Source organism: Dermacentor variabilis, chromosome 3, assembly GCF_050947875.1.
Source record: "Dermacentor variabilis isolate Ectoservices chromosome 3, ASM5094787v1, whole genome shotgun sequence".
In the NCBI taxonomy this organism is placed as follows: domain Eukaryota; kingdom Metazoa; phylum Arthropoda; class Arachnida; order Ixodida; family Ixodidae; genus Dermacentor; species Dermacentor variabilis.
In genome coordinates, this window is record NC_134570.1 from 50,102,714 (window position 1) to 50,119,322 (window position 16,609).

The 16,609-nt window shown below is 49.1% G+C and overlaps 8 non-coding genes across 8 annotated transcripts; all 8 read right to left on the minus strand.

Moving 5' to 3' along the window:
- Positions 1-3,751: 3,751 nt before the first annotated feature.
- TRNAK-CUU (transfer RNA lysine (anticodon CUU)) lies at positions 3,752-3,824 on the minus strand. The gene has a single exon. It is a non-coding gene; the product is annotated as a tRNA-Lys (tRNA).
- Positions 3,825-3,967: 143 nt separating this feature from the next.
- TRNAK-CUU (transfer RNA lysine (anticodon CUU)) lies at positions 3,968-4,040 on the minus strand. Its single transcript has one exon. It is a non-coding gene; the product is annotated as a tRNA-Lys (tRNA).
- A 6,284-nt stretch (positions 4,041-10,324) lies between these two features.
- On the minus strand, positions 10,325-10,397 carry TRNAK-CUU (transfer RNA lysine (anticodon CUU)). Its single transcript has one exon. It is a non-coding gene; the product is annotated as a tRNA-Lys (tRNA).
- A 143-nt stretch (positions 10,398-10,540) lies between these two features.
- TRNAK-CUU (transfer RNA lysine (anticodon CUU)) lies at positions 10,541-10,613 on the minus strand. The gene has a single exon. It is a non-coding gene; the product is annotated as a tRNA-Lys (tRNA).
- Positions 10,614-10,756: 143 nt separating this feature from the next.
- TRNAK-CUU (transfer RNA lysine (anticodon CUU)) lies at positions 10,757-10,829 on the minus strand. Its single transcript has one exon. It is a non-coding gene; the product is annotated as a tRNA-Lys (tRNA).
- Positions 10,830-10,971: 142 nt separating this feature from the next.
- TRNAK-CUU (transfer RNA lysine (anticodon CUU)) lies at positions 10,972-11,044 on the minus strand. The gene has a single exon. It is a non-coding gene; the product is annotated as a tRNA-Lys (tRNA).
- A 143-nt stretch (positions 11,045-11,187) lies between these two features.
- TRNAK-CUU (transfer RNA lysine (anticodon CUU)) lies at positions 11,188-11,260 on the minus strand. Its single transcript has one exon. It is a non-coding gene; the product is annotated as a tRNA-Lys (tRNA).
- Positions 11,261-16,376: 5,116 nt separating this feature from the next.
- TRNAK-CUU (transfer RNA lysine (anticodon CUU)) lies at positions 16,377-16,449 on the minus strand. The gene has a single exon. It is a non-coding gene; the product is annotated as a tRNA-Lys (tRNA).
- Between the last annotated feature and the right edge of the window lie 160 nt (positions 16,450-16,609).

The window sequence follows — 16,609 nt, forward strand, 5'->3', positions numbered from 1 at the left end:
TTGGCAGTTGGGGCAAAATAAACTGGTAGTCCTTTTCGTCGTCGTTGCTGAACCTGTTTCCGCGGCCCAAAGTGACCGCTGTCGCCGCCCCGCTTGAGGCCATGATTCAACGATCCGATCAGCTCGGCTGCCGGAAGCAGAATGACTGAGCTAGCCGGGCGGACAAACACAGGGCTTGGGAAGCACTACAGGTGTAGGCTTCCTCCGCTCCTGAGAGCATGTTCAATTCTATCCATATTATACTTCCTTATGTCAGCTGTCTTACGCTTGTTGATTAACTTCGAAAGTTCTGCCAGTTCTATTCTAGCTGTAGGGTTAGATGCTTTCATACATTGGCGATAGAACTGCGTATGTCAATTTCTTCACTCAGCGTGCTATTAACTATCAGGCGTGTTACACACTGCGAGTACGCCATCTTTAATCCATCAAGAAACACAGTTCCAACTTGCACATGTTCTAACACGTTGAACAACACTTCATGGGAGACACGGTCAAAAGCTTTTTGTAAGTCTAATTGCATCATTGCTATTCGGTCTCCAAAGTCATCGCAAATCTCTAAGACACTTCTTACTACGTGTATATTTGTCGTAATGCTACGACCTCTTATGCCACATGTCTGGTGCGGTCCTACAGCGTTTTGAATGACATTCTGCATTCTTTGGGCCAACACCTTCATGAAAATTTTGTAATCCGTATTCAAGAGGCTAATGGGGCGGTATGACGTCACAGACTGAAGTTTGATGTCATCGTCCGATTTGGGGATTAAAACAGTGTGCGCTTCAGTGAAAGACCGTGGTAGCTTCTTTTTATACCCCTCTTCGATAACTTCGAACAGCGCGCTGGCAATCTCTTCTTTAAACATTTTATAGAATTCTGCTCCGATTCCATCTGGGCCAGGTGTCTTTCCAGCGCTTAAGTCAATAGCTTTTTTAATCTCCTGTATACTGATAGGGGCCTCCGAATTTTCTTTAGTTTCGTCGTCAAACTTGGGCACTAAAGAAAGGAAATCTTCACTAAATCCACTGGCCATCGGAATACGTTTTCCAAGCAAATCGCGATAATGATCAACAAAGGCGTTTATTATCAGACGTTTTTCTTTCGTCAATGTGCCATTGTACATTATTTCCTTAACTTCTTTTCGTTGTGCATATTGCTTTTCACCCATCCAAAGCTTTTCTGTTCTTGACCTAATAATAGCACCTCTTTACTTTTCTTTATCTAAAAAGTTCCAGCTTGTTTTTGGTATCTTTGATTTCTTCAGTGAAAAAGCTCGGTTTCACACTCTCTTCCTTTAATAGTGCTTGCAGTTGCGACATCAATTTCTTCTCGTCTTGTTTCTTCTCAAAATAAAGGATAGTCGTACGTTCTATAGCACTCAATTTAACTTCTTGTTTAAAAGCTTCCCACCTCTTTTCCCAGTCGTCTTTTCCAACTTCATACACCATCGTTAACGCTTCACTTACTTTTCTAGAAAAAATTTTATCTTTCATGATGCTATTATTTAATTTCCAGAGGTGCCAGCTGAACTTCGGCTTTCTTTCCTTTGTCCCAAGCGTGAATTTTACCAAACAGTGGTCGCTAAAGGCACTGGTATAACAACGTATTCGTCACAACACATCACAAGGTCAAGTGGGAAGTAGGCTCTATCCAAACGCGCGTGACTTTGGCCCTGAAAATGCGTGAACTCAGCCCCGCCATTAGACATGCAGAGGGCCACATCTTGTAGTCCATTTTCTGCAATCAATTCCGTCAAAAACAGTGCGCTTTGACCGCGCAAATTTAGACGTTTGGAGCGGTCCTCAATCGCGCACACACAGTTGAAGTCACCAATTAATATCACATATCTACTACAATCAAGGAAACCACCAATGTCTTCAAAGAATGCTTTTCTTTCGTTGTCACGATTTGGGGCGTACAAGCAAATCACGCGCCATTAAAAATTCATTAACGAAAAATCACGAACCACGAAGCGTCCGCTCTCACTGCTTCTTATACTTGTCTCAACTGCGCCCATCGATCTTTTTTATAAAAATTGCACACCCTCCCTATAAGCCATCGGCATGTGACACACAAACATTATACGTTGTGCTGAAAGGTGCAACCATTCGATCAGTTTCGTCCTCCCTGTGTACTTTTGTTTCTTGCACGGCGATCACGTCTAAATCATGTTCCGCAAATAGCCTACTTAATTGGTATTGGCGTCTTCTAGACGAAAGCCCGCGCACATTTAGAGTGGCGAAACGAACTCCTCTCTCAAGTCTAACAGCCATCTTTATCTTTGAAAAGGATGCGCTCACCAAACAGTCTGTGCCCCGATATTGGGGTACACCCTCGGTGCGTTAGCCGTGTTGTCAAGTGGGCCGCTTAGCCGCCCTCTTCTCACCTTCCGGAACCTTTGGCTTTGGGGTGGGCCGTAGCCGGCGGCTGGTGAACGCTTTCGTCGACGGTTCACTGCTGTTGGCGTCCTTTGTCTCTGCACCGGCGTCGTCTCGTGGTCTCTTTCCCAGCGCACTGCTGTCTTCTGCTTCACGGCAATCCATGGCGTCCATTTCGGCACTCTTGTAGTGAACTCCCGCTGTCTCTTTATTTCCACTTGTGTTGTTGGCACCACCCTCGATGAATTCGGAGCCCTGTATCTTGGCTTTTGCGTCTGCTGCAATTTCTACCTGTGCAGTGGCTGTCAAGTTTTCCGCGGTAGTATTTTCCGATTGCTTACTTCCTTTGGTGCTGGTGCCTTGTACTCCTGATGTTGTTGCCGAATGCAGACATTCTTCTGCTTCCGCTTCGTTCATGGTGAGCTCGGATTTCTCCGTGCTCAACGTGGCCATGGCAGCTGCCGCATACGTCCTCGAACAGTTTTCTACGGCGTGTCCAAAGCGTTTGCAGACGTTACACCGCGGCACGCGGCAGTTCTTTCTTATGTGGCCAATCTTTTGGCAGCGCAAGAACCTTGGCGCTCTTCCGGGCGCTACGACAAGGGCTAGCTCACCTCCGACGCGCAGCTGATGTGGTATATCATCCAACGTAACGTCAGCCTTCGGTCGCACAACAACTGTGCGTGTCATGGTGTTCTGTTGACTGTAGCCGTCAAGGCGGCATTTATCCAGTCCCATTTCCAAGACGGTTCCGTAGGGGTTCAGGGCGTTTCACACGTCTTCTTCGCATACATGGTACAGCAGCCAGTGAAGCTTCAAACGGATGTCGCGCTGACTTGGATCAAATACGATACATCTCCGACCCTTGACCGTCAATTCCGGTTCGGCCAAAAACTTCTTCGCGCCTTCAGCAGTCTTACAGGTAACCGCCCACACATGATTGATTTGATAGACGCCGAGCGCAAGAACCTCGGTGGGCGGAACACGTTGAAACAGTGGCTCACGAAAATCTTCCGCGCGATATGGTCTACCTTTTACATCAGCATGTAGAAAAACGGTATTTTGAACAACGTATCCAGCTGGCAGTGGGGCAAAATGATTGCATAATCCTGCGACATTTCATTACTGGTACCGCGGCTATGGAGGGCCGCTACATCCGCTCCGACGGAGCTCATATCAGCCACGTCCGTACACTACGGTGGCCGGAAGTCGACTCGACTGAGCTAGCCGGGCGGACAAACATAGGCCTTGGGAAGCACTGCTGTTGTGTACAAGGTGAGAAATATTCGTTAGAAGATAAGAGGAGAAAGGAAAATAAATGAGAATAAGCGTGGGTGCGCAACGAGTGATCCATGGCAAGGAAAGAAAAGAAACAGCGCCCAACGTGGGGCTCGAACTCACGACCGTGAGATTAAGAGTCTCATGCTCTACCGACCGAGCTAGCCGGGAGGACAAACATAGGCCTTGCGAAGCACTACTGTAGTGTACAAGGTGAGAAATATTCGTTAGAAGAGAAGAGGAGAAAGGGGAATAAATGAGAATAAGCGTGGGTGCGCAACGAGTGATCCATGGCAAGGAAAGAAAAAGAACAGCGCCCAACGTGGGGCTCGAACCCATGACCCTGAGATTAAGAGTCTCATGCTCTACCGACTGAGCTAGCCGGGCTTTTTTCTTTTTTTTTCATTTATTGCCGGTCTTCGACGTTACTAAGACCATACAGTTAGCAGACACTTATGTATCAAAAATTCCAACCACTGGAGGAGAAAGAAAAAGAAAACAATGGAAGGTACGTAAAGAAAGAAACCGTACAATAGAGCCGTCTATCCATATTGGACCGACGTTGTCTAACTAAAATTCCTTCATGGCTGTCAGGGATTCTAGCCTCGACAGCCAATCCGGTACACATTCTTCTATTTTCTGCATTTCAATAAATGGCGACATACATTCTTTGAAGTAAACGCGAGCTTGCCTAGCGTCAGGATCGCAATGGTACCCTGCCATGCGAGCCCGCCATATACAGTGTAGAGCATTCAACATAACAAAGTCATAGGGAACCCCGTCGTCATCTTTAATGGCCAGATACCTGATACCTTGGGGGTCCACCGGTAGCTCTTTCTTCAGGGTTCGCTTTAAGACGTCCCAGAAGAAAACTGCCGCCCAGCAATGTAGGAAAACGTGATCTATATTTTTGGGCTTCTTGCATATCAAGCAGTGCGACCCCCAAGGTACGAGACAACCCGTTTCCTCCAGAAACGTCTTCACGGAGAGCGTTCCGGTGTGTAGCTGAAAGAAGAAGGTCTTTACCCCTGGTGGCACCAGCATGTGTTTTACTCTTTTAAGTACATCCTGTCCTGGCCCTCCACTGTATATGGCTCTGTATAAGGGCACTGGGAAAACAATGTCGCATACATCTCTATACAATGTTTTCCTTTTCACTTCACAAAGGTAATCATTTGTAAAACGAACAGAAAGGAAGTGTACACTGTCGACCACTTCCTTGAAATATCCACGCAGCGTTCCCGTCATGCTTGCCGTACTAACAACATGTGCCGGCAAAGCGTTACTCAACCTTAGCTGGCATACGGTGCGCAGAAAAGGATCGCGCACATCGCGAAAAAACAAAAATCGGTTTACAACTTGACGAACAAAAAGATGCGCCAGGCCCACACCCCCATCCTTAACTCTTTTGAACAAATTTGTTCGGCTGCACCGTTCCCATGTTGATCCCCAGATGAAAACCGCAAACACTTTGTGCAGCCTTTGCACATTTACTCTAGAACAATACAGTGTTTGCAAGACGTAATATAACTTAGTAATAAAAAACATGTTACAAACTGTCGCTCTTGCAAACATGGATAGGTTATTACCTTTCCATTTGTAAGGTCGCTCTGATTGTTCGTGTTCTTAAGTGTCACGAATCGGCCACGTGCTTTGTGTATAGAGAGGGGGTTCACTTCCCCCCATGTCAGCCGGGCGACAGTTGCTGTGTTATGTGGGGTCACAGGCACCGCGCGGTGTTGGGTGACGCGTCGCGGCAGGTGCCAGGAGGGCGAGTGCCGATTCCGGGAAGTCGGCATTGTGCGCACGGTGTCGGCAGTCCGCCGACGGTCGCACGAGTCCACACAGACCAGCCTTGAAAGGGACCGCTGTACAAGGTATTGTGGGTGTGGCTCCCGAGTGCCTGACTAATTGGAGGCGCCGCCGAGGTTAAGAAGGGCTTAGCAACTCTGACCCCGTTCCGCATGCAGTGAGCATGGACCTAATCTTCTACGCGTCCGGAACGCAATCGCCAGCCTTGTTGTTGGGTGCGACTGCCTGTGTGGTGTCGAAGGCCAGCTTACAGTGCACGCTGTAGGAATGCGGTGCACACGTAAAGAGTGCATTCGGACGACGGCGTCTTGGAAACACGCACTCGGAGAACTTTGTCTTGTAGACAGTAAGTTTGAAGGACAAGGAGGGCCATCAGTCTCCCACGCGGACAAACTTTGAGTACGGCCGCACTACGTGGTATCGATGCCCCTGCTTCCGAGACAGTTGCGGCCCAGAGACGCCCTTGGGATTTGAGGCGGTCCAGCGATAACTTGTTCGGGCCTGGCGTGTTTTGCTGAGCCCGTCACTAACTACGAAGAGATGAGAGGGCATCGGAGTTTTAGGGAAGAAGGAAAAGAGCTTTGTTTTCCAATATGCTTATTTTTCAGAGTAAGCCCATCCCTGTGGGTTGTGGCTTAACAAACGGTTGACTCCGATTGGCAACTGAACCTGTGGGACGGGCCAACAGCCCTACCGCCTTTTTTTTTCTTTGTATATTTGGGCTATAAAAATCGGGACGACATGCTGTCCCTCAGACTTGGCTGAAATCAGGATTGCTGATAGATCAGTGAGCCTCCGTACTATGTACGTTAAAACGAGTCTGGGCTCTAACAGTCATTAAGACAGTCGAAGAGTGAGACTTTGTTTCTCAATTGTTCAAGTTTGTAATGTATTTGTTTTACCTACTATGTATATAGAAAAGTTTACCTATAAATATTTCTTGTACATCTGATCTCATCGCTTCCTGCCTGCGTTTGATCAACAACTGCCGATCATCGTCCGAGAAGCTTCAAGTTCCAGCGGTGAAGCGAGGACAGAGAACGAAAGAAACTTTACTCCATTTATCTACTTTTTCTTTCAGTTCTTTGGTTTGGTTCCTCCAGTATTCGTCGCTGCTATTGTACCTGTCTAGGGGAACACCCAGATACCTTGTAGGAGTTTTCACCCAGTTCACGTTCGCGAAATCGTCGGGTGCAGAAAACCAGTCCCCGTGCCACAGCCCTAGCGGTTTGCCCCAGTTTACGCTGCTACCCGTTACGGCACAGAAATGCTTTACTACAGATATTGTTTCCATTACACTCGGTTTGTCAGTGCAACACACTGCAATGTCATCTGCATATGCAAGCAACTTCACTTCTGTCGCTGCCAATCTGAAACCCCGTATTCCGTCATTTTCATTAATTGCTACACACATTGCTTCTACGTAGATAGCAAATAACAGCGGGCTGAGGCGGCAGCCTTGGCGCACTGAACGCATGATGTTAATGGGGGCCCCCAGAGACTTATTAACAATTAATCTTGTAGTGCAATTCTGGTACGCCAAGGCCACGCCCTCAGTGATGATCGAACCGACATTAATATGATCTAAGATGACAAACAAAATAACGTGAGCGACACAATCGAACGCTTTCTCTAGGTCGAGCTGAAGAACTGCAACACCGCCACCGGTGACGTCACAGCACTCGAGCACACATCGCATCTTATGGATGTTTGAAAAAATAGATCGCCCTTTGATGCCACAAGTTTGATGGTCTGCGACTATTTCCTTGATGACGCCTTGAAGCCTGCTAGCTAAAACCTTCATAAATATTTTATAATCGACGTTTGTTAGTGAAATCGGTCTGTAGGATGACACGAATCTGAGTTTGTCTATTTGATCGCTCTTCGGTATTAGAATGGTGTGCGTTTTTTCAAAGGAACGTGGTAATGATTTCTTTTCGTATGCGTCATTGAATACATGTGCAAGCAAAGGCGCCAGCTCTCTTTTAAAAGCTTTATATAGACCCGCGCTGAGTCCATCAGGTCCCGGTGATTTACCCAAGTTCAAATCGTCGATTGCCTTTTCGACTTCTCTCTCCCTTATTTTTTCCTCTAATCGCTTTTTTACGTCATCGCTCAAACGTGGCATGCGATGCAGAAAACCTGCTTTAAAACCCTCAACATTCGCTTCCTGAAATGCGAAGAGCGAGTGATAGTACTCAAAGAAGGCGCGCTGAATGCTATCACTGTCTTCAACGACATTCCCGTTCACTAAAATCTGGTCGACATGGTTTCTTCGTCCATACGCCTTCTCCAAGCCGAGCGCCCTTCTTGTGGGCGTCTCCCCTGCCGCTAGTGCGTCTGCTCGTGCGCGCACTATTGCACCTTGATATCGTTCCTTGTCAAAAAGTTCAAGTTTTTCTTTGACGTTTCGCACATCGTCTTTGTACGCACCAGGCGCTCTGCACTCAAGCGTTAGCAGCTGCCCAAGCAGTGTTCTTAAACCCTTTTCTTTCATTTCCTTCTCGAATTTTTTACAACTGGATCTTTCTATCGCTTTCATTGTAACCTTTTGTTTAAAACATTCCCACTTCTCGACGATTGTTCCCGCAGCATCACATTGAACTTCATTAACCGCATCCCGTACCACCTGTAAAAAGGGCTGGTCATTTAGTAACAAGGCATTCATTTTCCACATGTCCCATTTAAATACATGTCTCCTTTTCATTATACCTACGTTACATTTCACTAGGCAGTGATCTGAAAACGACACTGGTACTACACAGTAACCGTGGCATCTTGGAATTGTATCCAATGAAATGTACATTCGGTCCAAACGCGCATGGCTGCTGCCCTGAAAACGTGTAAAAGTCACTTGACGCCCCCCTTCCAGACATTCATAAACATCATCGAGTTCATATTCATTAATTAAATTTGATAACACTTCACTGCTTCGGTCACGCACACCTGCATTATTGACTCTGTCTCCAGCACTCAACACACAATTAAAGTCGCCTAACAGCATCACGCGCATATTACAACATACATATTGTGTAAGGTTCGAAAAAGACTGACGCGCTCATCTACTGAATTCGGCGCATATACGCATATGACGCGGAATTCAGCATCACACATAACAATATCACAGAGAACAATCCTTCCTGACTGACACGAAAAAGTACTTTGAATTTGCAGTCCAGGCAGCTTTTTCACAAGAAGAACGCACCCTCCAGCCGTGCCTACCGCATGGCTAACCACCACAAAATACCTAGTCGTGAAACGTCGCACCATGCTCCCGGTCTCCTCCTCTCCTTCAACCTTAGTTTCCTGGACGGCTAGTACGTCTATGTCGTGGTCAGTGGCCAACCGTAGGACCTGACTTTGCCTACGACTAGCCGCCAGCCCTCTCACGTTTAATGTGGCAATCCTAAGGGACGGTATTTGAGCCATCTTGACCTAAAAGAAAAGTAAAGTAGGCCCGGAGCATGGTGCTTACCGCTCACGACTAGCCATCGGCTAGCCGACTCCGGGACCTCCCGGTTTGTTGGTGTCCTTAGACGTGGCCGCTTTGTCGGCAGGCTTCCTTCAGGCGGTACATTGGGCTTTGGCTTGTAGCCCACCCGCCTCCAATGAGGCGTCTTCGTCGGCGGTCCTTCACTGGTGCTGGGTGCCCGATCCTCGCGGTCCTTCGTCTGGTCGTGGGTGCGCTTGACGGAGGCAGCAAGAGCCCCAGTACGGTCGTCGTCGGTGAGGCCCTCGTCCTGCTGCATTGCGGTCGCGTCGTCAGGTGCGTCTTCACTGACGCTTCCCGTCGCCTGCCCCTCAGTCGTAGCGACCTGTTCCGCCCTACTCGGTTTCTGGGTAGCCTCAGCCGCCTTTCCGTCCACCTCCAGAGTCGTCGACCCACTAGTTGTAGCTGTCGAGACCGTGTCACCGGTTCCTTTAGCCGCATCCTCCGCCTCGGCCACGTCCATCACGTGCTCTGCAGCCACGTCAATAGCTGGTGAGCCTGTCACAGCGGCATAAGACTTCACGCAGTCCGCGTCAACGTGGCCGAAACGTCTGCACCGGGAACAGCGGGGGACTCTGCACTCTCGGCGGACGTGTCCCGTGCCGTGACAGCGCAGGCACTGCATCGGTCGACCGGCAACGACGACCAAGGCCAACTCACCGCCGACGCGGATCTGATGAGGAAGGTCCTCAACCTTCACGCTGCCCTTCAGTTTGAGGAGGGCGGTCCTGGTCGTTGAGGTCTTGGTCCCCATGCCTTCCACTCGCCACCGCTCACGGCTCACCTCCTCCACCTTGCCGAAAGCCGCGAACGCCGTCCGGACGTCCTCGTCGGCAACGCCGTACAGCAACCACTGAAGCCTAATCTTCACTTGCTGGTCCTGCGGGTCAACGATGACGCACCGTCGTCCCTTAACTTGTAGTTCCTTAAGGTCCAGCATCCTTCTTGTGGCAGTCGCGTCGCTGAGGGTCACTGCCCAGACGTGGTTGATCTGGTACGCCCCTATGCATACCACGTCAGGCAAGAGTCCCGTCGGCAGCAGGGCGTCTCTAAAATCCTCGACCTTGTAAGGTCTGGCGCGAACATCACCGTGCAAAAATACGGTGTTAATCACCACTTGTCCTTTAGGCAGTTGGGGCAAGATAAATGCATATTCCTTATCGTCAGTCAGCCTGTTTCCGCGGCCAAAAGTGGCCGCTGTCGCTGCTCCACTGGAGCCCATGATTCTGCTGACCGCTCAGCTCGGCTGCCGGAAGCAGAAATACAAGGCGAGAACTATTCGTTAGAAGATAGGAGGAGAAAGGGGAATAAATGAGAGTAAGCGTGGGTGCGCAACGAGTGATCCATGGCAAGGAAAGAAAGAAAACAGCGCCCAACGTGGGGCTCGAACCCACGACCCTGAGATTAAGAGTCTCATGCTCTACCGACTGAGCTAGCCGGGCGGACAAACATGGCCCTTGGCAAGCACTACTGGTGTGTACTAGGTGAGAAATATTCGTTAGAAGATAGGAGGAGAAAGGGGAATAAATGAGAGTAAGCGTGGGTGCGCAACGAGTGATCCATGGCAAGGAAAGAAAAAAAACAGCGCCCAACGTGGGGCTCGAACCCACGACCCTGAGATTAAGAGTCTCATGCTCTACCGACTGAGCTAGCCGGGCGGACAAACATGGCCCTTGGCAAGCACTACTGGTGTGTACTAGGTGAGAAATATTCGTTAGAAGATAGGAGGAGAAAGGGGAATAAACGAGAGTAAGCGTGGGTGCGCAACGAGTGATCCATGGCAAGGAAAGAAAAAAAACAGCGCCCAACGTGGGGCTCGAACCCACGACCCTGAGATTAAGAGTCTCATGCTCTACCGACTGAGCTAGCCGGGCGGACAAACATGGCCCTTGGCAAGCACTACTGGTGTGTACTAGGCGAGAAATATTCGTTAGAAGATGGAGGAGAAAGGGGAATAAATGAGAGTAAGCGTGGGTGCGCAACGAGTGATCCATGGCAAGGAAAGAAAAAAAACAGCGCCCAACGTGGGGCTCGAACCCACGACCCTGAGATTAAGAGTCTCATGCTCTACCGACTGAGCTAGCCGGGCGGACAAACATGGCCCTTGGCAAGCACTACTGGTGTGTACTAGGCGAGAAATATTCGTTAGAAGATAGGAGGAGAAAGGGGAATAAATGAGAGTAAGCGTGGGTGCGCAACGAGTGATCCATGGCAAGGAAAGAAAAAAAACAGCGCCCAACGTGGGGCTCGAACCCACGACCCTGAGATTAAGAGTCTCATGCTCTACCGACTGAGCTAGCCGGGCTTTTTTTTTTTTTTTTTTTTTTCTTTATTGCCTGCTTAGACATTAACACACTAAAAAAACAAATCCATATACACAGTGCACCCACATCACATCAGGTGGGATGGTCGCTAAAATTTCTTGAGGCACACCAGCTCATCAAGGATGCTAACCCAGTCTGGGGTTTCGCTTTGTGCACGATACACTTCTCGTAATAGTGACATACTTTCAATGAAGTTCTCTCGCGCAGAGCACACATTCACATCAGCATGACGTACAGCCATTCTTGTTTTCCACAAACTGTGGAGACCCAGCAACATGAACATGTCGAACGGTGGCCCGTCATCGCTTTCAACTGGAAGGAACCGAATTCCATAGGGGTTTATGGGGAGTTCTTTTTTAAGAGTGCGCTGCAAGATGTCCCAGTGAAAGACAGCGTCCCAACACTCAATGAAGGCGTGTTCAATTGTTTCAGGCTTTTTACACAGCCGGCAATCGGTAGTCCAGGGTACGAATATTCCTTTCTGTTCTAGCCATACTTTAACGGGGAGGGTGTTCGTGTGTAGGTGGAAAAAGAAAGTTTTCGCAGCAGGTCTTACAGGCATCCTTTTGACTCGTTTCAGCACATCTTTTCCTGGGCCTCCACAATAAACACTCCTATACAGTGGGATAGGTAACATACTGTCAACTAAATCTCCGTACAGTTTCTTTCTTCTCACTGAGCACAAGTACTCCAGCGAAAAACGTGCGCAGAGTATTCTAAAAGATGCAACGACTTCACGATAGTACCCAGTCGCTCTAGTGATAGCCCTAGATGTGGACACAACAAATTCAGGCAGTTCTGTTGCCATTTTCGCCTGAATGACCGTACGGAGGAAAACATTTCTTTCATCTCGCAGGAAGATGAACCGCGATACGATCTGTCTAATGAACAAGTGTGAGAGCCCAAGGCCCCCATTTCGAACTGTGCGAAAAAGATTTGTTCGACTGGATCGCTCCCAAGTGGAGTTCCAGATGAAGGTAGCAAACACTCGATGCATTTTTTGAACGTTTACACGGGACATGAACATTACATGCAGTATGTACCAAACTTTGGCAATTAAAAATATATTGCAAGCTGAAGCACGTGCAAACACTGACAATCCCCGGCCCTGCCATCCTTTTATCTTTTCTTTCATTGATTCTATTTGGCCGGTCCACAACTGTGTCGAGTCCCGATAGTGCTCAAGGGGCACTCCTAGATACAGTGGAGGCACTGTAGTCCACTGCATACCGGCGAATTTTGTGGGTGTCGCGTCCCAGCTTCCATGCCATATCCCAACACTTTTTTCGAAGTTTATCTGGGCACCAGTGTACCTACAAAAGGATCTTGCAAGGCGGACAGCCTCGACCACGCTTTCCCTGTCTTCACAAAAGACGGCGACGTCATCTGCATAAGCTAGCATTTTAACTTCTGCTGCGTGCAGCCTAAAACCACGAATGTTTTCATTCCGTATGACTGCCATACAAAAGGGTTCGAGGTACAGGGCAAAAAGCAAGGGAGACAAGGGACAGCCTTGCCGTACAGACGAGCGGAGTGGCACCCGCGAACTAAGACACTTATTAACTATAAGCTGCATGTAACAGTCTTCATAAGCCATTTTAACGCCATCTACAATGACGCTCCCAACATTACAGTACTGCAGTATAGCGAAAAGCACCTCATGTGACACCCGGTCGAACGCCTTCGCAAGGTCTAGCTGCAACATGGCCACCCGACCCCCAATGGCATCGCAACATTCAAGCACATTCCTTGCAATGTGGGTGTTCGTGAAAATGGTGCGGCCTTTAATGCCACACGTCTGGTGTGGCCCTACAAGCTGCTGAATCACGCTTTGAAATCGTCGAGCCAGTACTTTCATAAATATTTTGTAATCTGTGTTGGTCAGACTTATCGGTCTGTATGAACTTACTGAAAGGAGCTTTTCCCGTTCATCGGTTTTCGGAATTAATACTATGTGCGAAGTCTGGAATGAGGGTGGTACTTTTTTAAATTCATACGCCTCTGAGAGTAGTCGGTGCAATATACACGCAAACTCCTGACTGAATGCCTTGTAAAAAGCGGCGCCTAGGCCGTCCGGCCCTGGCGATTTGCCTGATGGCAGTTCTTCTATCGCCCTTTCAATCTCGGACACAGCTATTGGTCTCTCAAGACTTTCTCTAACGTCGTCATCCAACCTTGGCATCTCGCTCATGAATTCACTCTCGAAGGCCAGTCCAGAAGGAGTCACATTGCCGAACAATTCGCGATAGTGTTCCACAAAAGCTTTCTCAATCGACGAAGCGTCTGACGTCACCTCGTTTTGAAGACGTATCTGTTGGATCTCATTTCTTGACGCGTGACGCTTTTCATCGCTCATTGCCCGTTTGTTTGGTATCTCACCCATCCATAGGCGTTCGCTTCTAGCGCGTATAACTGCTGCTTTGTATCGCTCGGCGTCGATAACTTCAAGCTCGTGTCTTACTTTCTTTACGTTTTCAGCTAATAGATCGTGACCCGCATTTTGTGCGCTTGACAGATATTCTAGCTGTCTTTGCAGCTCTCTTTGTTTCTGTAATTTATCGTGCTGAAGGCTGCTTCCTCTTTCTATTGCAATGAACTTAACTTGAATCTTAAATTCCTCCCATGTGGCAGTAAAATATTCCCCCTCATTTGTCATCAACTCTGTTATATTTTCCTTAACTCTGCGCACAAAGTGTTCATCATCAAGCAGCTTTTCGTTGAATTTCCACATGTTCCAGTTGAATCGTGTTCTTTTAACTTTTTCCCCAATCGAGAAGCTTACCAGGCTATGGTCCGTGAACGATTGCGGTGCGACGTTATAACTATTACAAAGGGTGATCAAGTCGTCAGAAACATACACTCTGTCCAGCCTTGCTCGGCTATTTCGCTGAATGTGCGTGTACTGCGGAATCATACCATCAGTGAGGACTAGGCCCACATCTTCTAAGTTGTGGTCTTCAATTAGTCTGCTCAAAAGGAGAGCACTTTTATCGCGAACCCTTTCCCTTTTTAGTCGGTCTTCCGGAGAACACACACAGTTAAAATCACCAAGTAATATGACAAAGCGATCACATTTTAGATATTGCTCGATACATTCAAAAAACAAAAATCGATCATTCACATTGTTTGGCGCATAAACGCATACGAGCCGCCACAAATCGTGGGAAAAAGAAAAATCTACAATAAGCAAGCGGCCAGTTTCAGAAACAGTTACACTTTCTTCAATAATACCAGCACTCTTCCGTATTAACAACGCACATCCGCCTGATGTGCCATTCGCATGGCACACGCACACATTGTAATGCGCCGTGAAAGGCGTCACCATGCGATCGGTCTGCTCTTGGGTTTCGACCTTAGTTTCTTGTAAGGCAACTACATCGAGTTCCTTCTCCATACACAAGCGGCTAAGTTGATACTGCCTCCTTCGCGCTCCAAGGCCACGGACATTTAACGTGGCAACTCTCAGTGCTCTCTCTAGTTTCACCGCCATTTATCTGCAAAAGCAAGCCGATCGCACGGTGTCGCTGAAGAACAAGCGATCCAGACACACTGTAGAAAAATTTGCATGCATAACTTTTGCACTGAAAACCGCTCGATCCACACGCGTACCTTTAGAGCGTACGCGAAGCCCGATTCCAAAAAGGACGCCATCTCTTCACGACGTTAGTCCGGGCGCCCCAGTAGGCGCCGAGTCCTACTTAGGCGGTTTTGCCGCCGGCCGTCTGTCCGGCGGGATGTTTGGCTTCGGGCGCACGGGCACACGACGACCCGCCTGCGCTTTTGGCGGCGGCTCGTCTTTGGCCCCGTTGTCAAGGTTGCCGTCCAGGCTGCCGTCCAGGTTGCCGGTCGAGTCCCTCGCTCTTTTCATAGCCACATTGCTTGCACTCGATTCTTCGACGTCCATCAAGGGAGTTGCCGGTCCGTGCTCCGTGGCGGCCTCCTCGGCAGTGGCGGATTTTGCGGCCGATTCTTCTTTGGCTCCTTCGTCGCATGGCCTTTGCACTGCATCTTTCGGGCTCGTAGGCAGCACATTTACCACCTTCGTGGCTTTAGCAGCCGGCACATAAGGTGTTGCAACTATGTCCGCCGGTGGTACTAGCACGCGGGAAGCCTCATCAACGTCAGCCTCATCCATTAACAGGTCAGCCACGTCCTCTCGAAGCGCAGGTCCTGCGACGGATGCGTAAGTCTTAACACATTCCGTATCCTGGTGGCCGTAGCGACGGCATACTGCACATTTCGGGACGCGGCAGTCACGTCGGACATGTCCGGTGTTTCGGCACTTCAGGCAAAGGGGTGCTCTGCCCGGTACCACAACTAGGGTCTGCTCACCAGCTACACGAAGTTGATGGGGCAGGTCTTCTACGGTCATACCCGTCTTCAGAACCAGGGACACCGCCCGTGTCGACGATGCTTTATCTTGAACTCCTTGAACACGCCACTTTTCATGGAAAACGTCCGTGACCTTTCCGAACGGTAACAGGGCTGTCCGTATATCCTCGTCCGACACGTTATGAAGCATCCAATGCAACTTCAGCCGCACGGCCTGATTGGCAGGATCAACGACAATGCACCGATGTTCATTCACCTTGAGGTTCTTGGCGCTTGAAAGCTTTTTCACGCCTTCGTCGCTCTTGAAAGTAACCGCCCAAACGTGGCTCATCTGATACGCCCCTAGGGCGATGACATCGGCAAGTAGGCCTAAGCTAGCCAACGCATCTCGGAAATGTTCCACACGATACGGCCTGGCACGCACATCCGCATGCAGAAAAACTGTATTTAAAACTATCCGACCTGTCGGCAATTGAGGCAGCAAAACTTGGTATTCCGGGTCTTCTGAGGCAAAACTCCTGGTACCGCGGCCCTGCTGGGCCGCTGAAGCCGCTCCTACGGAGCTCATGATCGGCACGTCCGCTCGCTAGCGCGGCAGAAAGCCGAATCCACTGAGCTAGCCGGGCGGACAAACATGGCCCTTGGCAAGCACTACTGGTGTGTACAAGGCGAGAAATATTCGTTAGAGGATAGGAGGAGAAAGGGGAATAAATGAGAGTAAGCGTGGGTGCGCAACGAGTGATCCATGGCAAGGAAAAAAAACAGCGCCCAACGTGGGGCTCGAACCCACGACCCTGAGATTAAGAGTCTCATGCTCTACCGACTGAGATAGCCGGGCGGACAAACATGGCCATTGGCAAGCACTACTGGTGTGTACAAGGCGAGAAATATTCGTTAGAAGATAGGAGGAGAAAGGGGAATAAATGAGAGTAAGCGTGGGTGCGCAACGAGTTATCCTTGGCAATGTTACGTTTCGCCTACGACGCGCGGTTTAGCCG